At 44.5% G+C, this 8928-nt stretch overlaps 1 long non-coding RNA gene across 2 annotated transcripts in view; it reads right to left on the bottom strand.

Moving 5' to 3' along the window:
* Window positions 1-5157: 5157 nt before the first annotated feature.
* The window catches only part of LOC128324581 (uncharacterized), a 67469-nt gene continuing 63698 nt past the window's right edge, over window positions 5158-8928 (bottom strand). For both annotated transcript variants that reach the window (XR_008306952.1, XR_008306954.1), the window contains one exon: window positions 5158-5957. This is a non-coding gene — a long non-coding RNA (uncharacterized LOC128324581). The remainder of the gene's footprint in view (window positions 5958-8928) is intronic.

The following is an 8928-nucleotide window of genomic DNA, read 5'->3' as shown; positions in this document are numbered from 1 at the left end:
GCAATATTCTGACTTGAGGTAGCAGGTTGCTAAGATGGTTGATAGATTACACCCTAGGTGTTGATTTTCAGATGCTGCAAGTCTTAGGAGTGCTTTGTTGTGATCATAATATAATGGAACCTCACCTGATCTCAACAACTGCACTGAAATAGCAGTTGTATACTAAGCTTAAGACTGTTGCCTAACCACACAGATACATGTTTATCTAGATATGTGTGAATTAATATCTATTTATAGAATTTGTATAGATGCAGCTGCACACATAAAACTTAAAGGTGTAGGTGTATTTTTGGCATATTTTAAAAACTAACTTGAATCACCCTTTACATCTTTTTGCTTGCAATGATCCATAAAAGTCAGTGGAGCTTTCTTGTTGTCAGCTATGTGTCTGGAAAGACCCCCTCTGTGTATTCTTATGGAACTTTCCCCATATGGTAATGGGAGCTTTATCCTGCATAGACTCTGGGTTGGAGGTCCACAGATTTTTATGGGGTAGGGGTTTCCAACTTTGGGTCCCCAGATGATGCTGGACTACAGCTCCCATCATCCCCATCATTTGGCCATTATGATTTGGAATGATGGGAGTTGTAGTCCAACAACATCTGGATACCTAAGGCTGGAAACCCCTATACTAGGGTTTCACAGTGTGAGATACGAGATGTAATATTTGGGCTCAAAACAAGTCCCTTTCTCAGGCATGTTTGAAGTTTGTTTTGTAGTTGTCAAATCAGGACTTGTTTTTGTTTTTAGTACTTTAGCCATTAAAATGGTTGTAATAATCAGGTAACAATAGATTTATCCTTCGTGTAGCAAGCCAATATGGAGGCTTTTTTAAAAACAGTTCAGAAAATGGAAAGAAAATCATTCCAACTCCCAATTAGCTACAAGTGGGAAATGAATGCCATGTGTAATGATGTAAATATTGGCATGTATGAGCTTTCTAGGAAGCGGGGCGGGGGGAGCTCAAAACTCTCATCTGTCTTAGTTTGCTCACATTATTTTGTCAGAAGTCTCTCTATGTCCAAATCAAATATCCTTCCTTCCATTCCATTTGTAGAATGAAAACATATTCCAAAAAGTGGAGAATGCATCGTTCACAATTTAGTCACTTGGTCTCCATAAACCTAACATAAGCATCTCTCTCACCCCACCTCCCTCCTGCCTTCATAGGAACATAGGAAGTTGCCATATACTGAGTCAGTCCATGGGTCCATCTAGCTCAGTATCATCTACACAGATTGTCAGTGGCTTCTCCGAGGTTGCAGACAAGAATCACTCTCAGCCCTATCTTGGAGATGCCAGGGAGGGAACGTGGAACCTTCTGCTCTTCCCAGAGCAGCTCCATCTCCAAGGGGAATATCTTACCGTGCTTACACATCAAGTCTCCCATCCATACGCAACCAGGGCAGACCTTGCTTAGCTAAGGGGACAAGTCATGCTTGCTACCACAAGACCAGCTCTCCTCCACCTTCCCTGCCTGTTTATAAGTTGCCCCCTTTTTAAAAAAAAGTTGAAATATGTGAAATAGATTAAACACTCTAGGTCAGGGTTTCTTAACCTTGGCCCCCAGATGTTTCTGGACTACAACTCCCATCATACTCAGCCACAAAGGCCATGGCTGGGGATGATGGGATTTGTAGTCCAACAACATCTGGAGGCCCAAGGTTATGAAACCCTGCTCTAGGTATTTTTAGTGTACATACAAAAGACAGAGCTTTTTGCCCACTGGCCTATTATATGCAGCTCAGGATGGAATAAATGATTACACTGACAGTGCTATGGTCCCAACCTTGCATTTGCTGAGGCATCAGGAATGTGGGCAGAGGGTGGCACCAAACCAGGGAGAATTGGTGGGGGGGGAGGAAGAGCAGCACTTAACCATCTCACACCTACCCATTTTCAGCTGCAAATGTCCCTCTGACACTGCTTGCCCCCAACTTAGCTCATTTCTAGCTCTGAAGCCTGTCGGGGGTGGGGGAGATTAAAAATGCTGCGGGCTGGTGATGAGTAGAGGCCATTTGCAGAGAAGAATTGGAAGGGTTAAGCAACTCCATGTCCCTAGTGATTCTCCCCTGCAAGCTCTTTCCCAGTCCCTCCACTAAAGTTATGAGGGAACAGCCACTCACGACCCCAGTGCCCAGAATGGTGGGCAGAATTGAGTCTGGCCTCATGAAGGGCAGAGTATGTCAGGTATGCCATTGGAAGGTACATAACTGTGTGTGCCCAATTGGTTGTGGGCAAGGTGATTGCTATAATCTGACCCCACCCATGATATCTCACTTGGAAGCAGCTTGGTTCCCACCGACCCACCCACCCATTTCTCAGTGTAGGATTAGCCAGGCGCCATAAGGGGCTCAGCAGGCATTTGGGGTCCTTCCTCAATTAGCCATGGATAGGAATTTTTTCGCCTGTCCCACAGTGAGTGGGATCTTTTTTCTGTAGCAGTAGTATCCCAGTCACACTGGCAGGTGAGTGCAGGTAATGAGAATTATGGTGAAATTTTGGTGTTTGAGGTACTGTTTGGGCAGATTCCATGGAACAGCCTCCCAGGGTTTCGTGGCCCAGGGGTGTCTAAAAATAGACCACCCCCCCTTTGGGAAGTTGTTTGCTTCACCCACACAGACCTTTAGGGCTTGTGGGGTGGTGACTGGGCAAGTCCTCCCTTAACACAGTAAACGGTGTGGCTGTGAGGAGGCCCCAGCAGTCCTCTGCTGATGGTCTCTGAGCTCGGTTGGGTTACTCACCACTGCGAAAGGCAGCCATCACCATTTAAGGCTGTCTCCTGTGAGGGGTGGTTTATCTGCCATTGCAGATCCTTTTTGCAAATTCAGCCCATTCATCATGCCTGTCTCTTACCGGGGTCTGAGGGCCACATGGAGTTGCAGCCTTGGATTTCCATTGCAAAGCCTAGTTCTGCCTGCCCCATCTAGCAATGTTCTCCTTCTGGAAGGCCTCCCACAAATGCTGCACAAGAGTATGCTACTGATTTTGCACAGCTCTCATTCATTTTAGTGGGACTTGGTTTTTGCAGAATATAAGAATTTTAATGTTTTTGTTTGCAGTTTTTTGGTTTTGCACTTCAGCCTTCAAGTAAATCTGTTAAATAAATGAACGCAAACAAAAAGCTAAATTAATAGAACTGGGATTAGAGGACTAAATTCACCTGTGTACTCAAGTCTCCGCAGCTTCCTTTTCCTCCTATGCCCATATTAAAGAAATGTTTCAGCATGAGTACAGATTTTAAACCCACATAATGGTGCAGCGGGAAATGACTTGACTAGCAAGCCAGAGGTTGCCAATTCGAATCTCTGCTGGTAATTGTACAGGAGCGATACAGGAAGATGCTGAAAGGCATCGAGCCGGATCTCACGATCATGAGACCCGGTTTCTTTGGGTGAGTGGGGAGAGCGGGCTAAGCCTGCTCTCCCCACTCACGAGTGGAGAGGGAGCCCTGGGCGGCCAGATCGGCCACCCACACGATTGCTGGCTCCCAGACGGAGCCGGCAGGGGCTGGGGAACTTGGGGGCTGTGCGGGCTCCAGAAGCCCCAGTATGCCCTTTGCAAGTGCGCAGGGCATACTGGGGAGACCCCCGGAGTCAGGAGGCGGCTTTTTGTCTCCTCTCCAGGGGTCTACTCATGAGTAGGCACAGCACGAAGCCACGCTGTGGCTACTCACGATTCTGGAAACCAGGTTTGCAGAGCGCTCGCTCCACAAACCTGGTTTGGGGGCAGGGGTTCTTGAGCAGGTTACCCACTCTAGAACCACTGGGCTTGCAGCCAAGCCCAGTGGTTCTGATGATCGGGGAAAATCAGGCTAGGCTTTCCTAGCCCGATTTCCCCCGATCATCAGAATAGCCCCAGTATCTCATACTGTGTGGGAGGTGACAATGGTAAACCCCTCCTGTATTCTACCAAAGACAACCACAAGGCTCTGTGGTCGCCAGGAGTTGACAACAACTCGACGGCACACTTTACAGATTTTAAACACAATCTAAAATCAGGAGAAAGGGACAAGAAGATAATGCAAGTTAGAATCAATTTCAAGGTGGAATTTTATTTACATGCTATAATGTATATGATTCATTTTTGATAATGATTTTTAATTATTCATGTTAAATCTCAGGCATTTTTCGAGAAAAAAATTGTCGAATTGTGTTATATTAGAACTGAGATATAATTCAGCCAAAAAAAGAGAAGATGTTGAATGGGAGGAGGTCTGTGGTAATTAACCTCACAAAAAGATATCATATTTCTCACTTTGTAACTCTCTAGAGACAGATACACATTTCATTGAAATGTACCATGCCACAAAGTGAATTAATGACCCGCCTCTCGGGACAATAATGGTTGGTAGCCTGTTTGCACATGGTGTGGACTCACTGTGCTATTCAATGAAGATGGTAAAAGTCAATATATAAAGTAATGTTAAATATTACAGTTTTGAGTGAATCAGTTCCAGATCCAAAGATAAAATGCATCTATGTAAAGCTAGTTAAGTCTATTTTTTATGAATGAAAATACATTCAATAGACAAGACTGTTTAAGTCTCTTGTGCAAAACAATAGAATCTTGTGGAACCCTAAAGACAACCAAATATATTGTGGCATAAGATATTGAGGGTCAGAGCCTACCTTATCAGTTCCATGCACCTTCAAATAGGGCTCTAGCCCATGAAAGTGTATGCCAAAATATATTTGCTCGTTTTTTCAGGGCTCTTTGTTGGTCCTGAAGAAAAGCTCAGAATATTCTAGTTTTCATATGGGGCCATCCCTCATAGTGCTACTAAAAAAATGACAAGGGGGCTAAGACTCCATTAGCACTAGGCTTTATTGATTGGAGCAGGACCATAACTTGCATTAAGTCACATGCCCAAGATTCATCATCTTCAGCCCCTGCTTGCCTTTTGTTCCTGTGATGCATTTTTCATACATGAGACTCTCCATCCTGTTTATGTGACACCATAAGCACAGTTGCTGCTAGGAATCTGCATCTAGCTATTTGCTGTAAATATTTACACAAGCATAATTAATGAAGCATTGCTGATGTAAGAGGCGCTGATGGGGCAGACGTGGAGGAAAGTCACAGAACCACGACTCCATTAGGCATGTAACGTGCTTTAATGGAAAATAAATACAAATCTATAAATTTCAGCTTTATAATAACGGAGGCACATTTTATTCTCAGACATGCTCTTCATATCAGGTCAAATTAAAAGCAAACAGTACTGCAAGAGAGCCACGATCGGGTCTCCTGAGATCTTTATTTTTACATAAAAACACCTGCACAGGACTTAGAATTAGATCAGAGCCTTGGCACTGGAGGGGGGGTGGCAGTATCCAGTTCTTTCCACTTGTCCTTTTTAGCAGATGTAGATGCCCTCCCACTGCAACTGTTGTTAGTGCTATAGGACAAAAAATAAAGGAATCTGTGCTCCATGCCCCCGCCCCATGTAGCCAACTACAGCATAGGGATTTAAGGAGCCTTTAAGGGTGGGGAAAAGTTAAACACCCTATCCCTTGGTTCTGATCCAGTTTGAACCCCACTTACAAACAGCTGCTTTTAAGTAAATAACAAAAATCAGGAGAACCTTCAGATTGCAGTTCCCTCAGTGTTTCAACAAAAATAGTAGCACTGGAAATGTGGTGCCAATGCCAAGGTCTTTTGCTCCCCACGCTCTGTAGAGAGCTGCTTTGCAGTTCAGCTTTGGGAAGTCAATTTTGCTTTTCAATTGCATCTATTCTGAATCCATCTCAAGGCCTATTGTTGATCTCTGAGATGTATACCAATGTTTGGCTAGTTATTAGAACTACAAACAAAGCACACAATGTTTCCTGAAATATGGGCATCACATTTCACCACTCTTCCTCTTGTATAATAGAAACAGTGCCAGTGTTGTCAGGATTCATTCTTCAGCTTCACCCTGTCTTCAAACTTTCCAGCAGCCCCTAGTAAAGAAGCTAAATTAAGGGAAGATGTTATTGGAATCAAAGTATCTTTATTATAAATGACAATCCAGAATAGAGCTAAATGATACATAAAACATTACATCCATTACAGTGGTGAAGAACCCATTGTCCTATGTCATAATCATATGCCAAAGATGTACAAACAACTCTTATTCACCCATTCTAAGTCCTCTTCAAGTTGAAGTAGGCTTTTTTTGGAGCTCAAGATTAAGATATTTTCCTTTAATTCAAGTCATTGGACTGGGCTGCGCTCAAGCATAGGAAAGCAATTTTCTTTATATATTTTGAACACTGGAAAGTAATTTTCCTCATGTATTTTATGGAGTCAATTTATATTTATGAGTAAGACATATTAAGGCTTATGTCTTATTACATTGGCTTTTTGGTGAAGATTTCCCTTGTTGAATATCATCCTTGGAGTGATGGAACAAGTGTTTGGTGCACCACTTAAACAACAAAAAGCCCTTATCTCTGTCTTAGAAAGAGGTTGCAGCCAGTGTTCCCTCTAACAGATGTCCAAGATGTTGACTACAACTCCCAGAATCCCCAGCTGCAATGGCTTTTGCTAGGGGATTATGGGAGTTGTAGTCAACAACATCTGGGAATCCCTGTTAGAGGTAACACTGGTTGCAGCACTGGGCAAGTATCTTCATTCTTCCTCTTGAGGGCATCTTAGGTGCCTCCAAACTTCAAAAGCAATATCTTTGGGTTTCCTCCCATCACCACTTCTTAGTTTGGATGGTTTAGGAAGGACTGGTGGGGTGTTTGGACCCTTGTTGCTTGGTCGATACCAAGGGACCTCTCTCTCTCCTTTCGGGCAGGCAAGAAGGCAGAAGGCAAGAGCAGGGACCCAAGGGCCAGGCAAGGCTCCAGGAACCAGGCAAAATCCAAAGTGGGTCTGATCTCAGGAGACCAGGATCTTGCAGCTGAGAGGGCTGTGCAGGGGAAAGGGCCAATCTGGAGGCAATAGGCAAGATAGGGGCGAGAGTCAAGGTAAGGCGAGATGGAGGTGCCAATGCCAAGATATGATGGCAGGCAGCTGGTGAATCCAAGGAAAACACACCCGGTGAATCCAAAGTTGAGACACGCGGATTGATTGTGTCTTGACTACTCATAGACAAAATCTTGCCTGGGGGCATTATGCTGATCACACCTTTCTATTGACAAAGGTGGCAACAATAGTGAACAAAAAGGTGTTGGAGCTAGGACCCTGGCAGCATCAGCTCTCAGCAGCAATGTCTCATAGTGACCACTGGGGGGGGGTTAGGGTCATGGATAAATGTGCTGGACTCCTCACCTCTTGGTTCTTCCAGTGTTAGTCTCCATTTTGTCTCTCCAGAGATGACGGTTTGTTTTAGTCTCTCTCTTCAGTATGAGCTACACAGCTGAAATTAAGCTACAGGCTTTTTCAAATTTGTTTGTAACCTTTTCTTTAAACAAATCCTTGCAGTTCTTCAATACTAAAGAACTGTCTGAATACCTCTTGCTTTGCTGCTTTCTCACTAAACTGGTTTTGCTTTCTATTGGGGGACTGAACTGCCATTCATCCCCTACAAAAAGTCCATTGTATCCGGTCGGATCTTTGCTGGGTGTCCTTCTAACAGCACAGTGGAATGATTGGGTCAAGAAACTGTGCAGGGTGGAATGAAATTGGCAAAACTGTGCAGGGTGGAATGAAATTGGCAAGATATTGGCAATATCTCATGTAGTCAGGAAAGACCTTGGGAGGGTCTAGGAATGTTTTAACAAGCCAGCTTCCCGTGCCCTGAGCCAGCCATTAACACGCTTGTTATCAGAGGAGATGACTTCTTACCGCTTATTGCTCCTTCCTGAGGAGGTGATATCTTGACCCAATGTGTGGCAGCTGTGAAAAAGGCCAAGCCCATGCTAGGGATCATTAGGAAGGGGGTTGAAAATAAAACTGCTAATATGATCATGCCCTTATACAAACCTATGGTGTGGCTACACCTGGACTACTGCATACAATTCTGGTCACCACATCTAAAGGATATTGTAGAACTGGAAAAGGTGCAGAAGAGGGCAACCAATATGATCAGGGGCCTAGAGCACCTTCCTTATGAAGCAAGGCTATAGCACCTGGGGCTTTTTAGTTTAGAAAAAAGATGACTGCAGGGATAAATGATAGAGGTCTATAAAATCATGCATGGTGTGGAGAAAGTGGATAGAGAGAAATTCTTCTTCTTCTCCCATAACACTAGAACCAGGGGTCATCCCATGAAATTGATTGCCAGGAAATTTAGGACCAACAAACAGAAGTTCACACAATACATAATCAACTTGTGGAATTCTCTGCCACAAGATGAGGTGACAGCTAACAACCGGGATGTCTTTAAGAGGGGTTTAGATAACTTCATGGAGGAGAGGTCTATCAATGGCTACTAGTCGGAGGGCTAAAGGCCACCTCCAGCCTCAAAGGCAGGATGCCTCTGAGTACCAGTTGCAAGGGAGTATCAGCAGGAGAGAGGGCATGCCCTCAATTCCTGCTTGTAGGCTCCCGGCAGCATCTGGTGGGCCACTGTGTGAAACTGGATGCTGGACTAGATGAGCCTTGGGCCTGATCCAGCAGGGCTGTTCTTATGTTCTTGTGTTCTTATGCTTTTACCCGCTGTGCCAACATAGGGAGAATATTTGACTAATTCTTGAAAAGAAGAGCACTGATAAAATCATGTCTATTCTGGCTTCTCCACCTGAGAGCAGTCAAAGGGGCGAGCGCAGGGAGGTCCTTCTGCAATCCCGAATGAAATCTGACCAGAGAGCCACCTTTCCCCAGGCTACTCGCCAAGTGACATGCCCTATCAGTTAGCTCATGTGAACCTATTAGAGATCTCATGGTCCTGTGGGATCTGAACAGCAAAATGTGGGGACTACAAGCTTGTAGCCCCAAACCAGGTATAGGGGTGCTCCTGGGAGCCCCCAAACAGGTTCTCTTGGTAACATGTAC

This window comes from Hemicordylus capensis, chromosome 4 (assembly GCF_027244095.1).
Source record: "Hemicordylus capensis ecotype Gifberg chromosome 4, rHemCap1.1.pri, whole genome shotgun sequence".
Taxonomy (NCBI): Eukaryota; Metazoa; Chordata; class Lepidosauria; order Squamata; family Cordylidae; genus Hemicordylus; species Hemicordylus capensis.
This window is presented reverse-complemented; position numbering and strand designations above follow the sequence as displayed.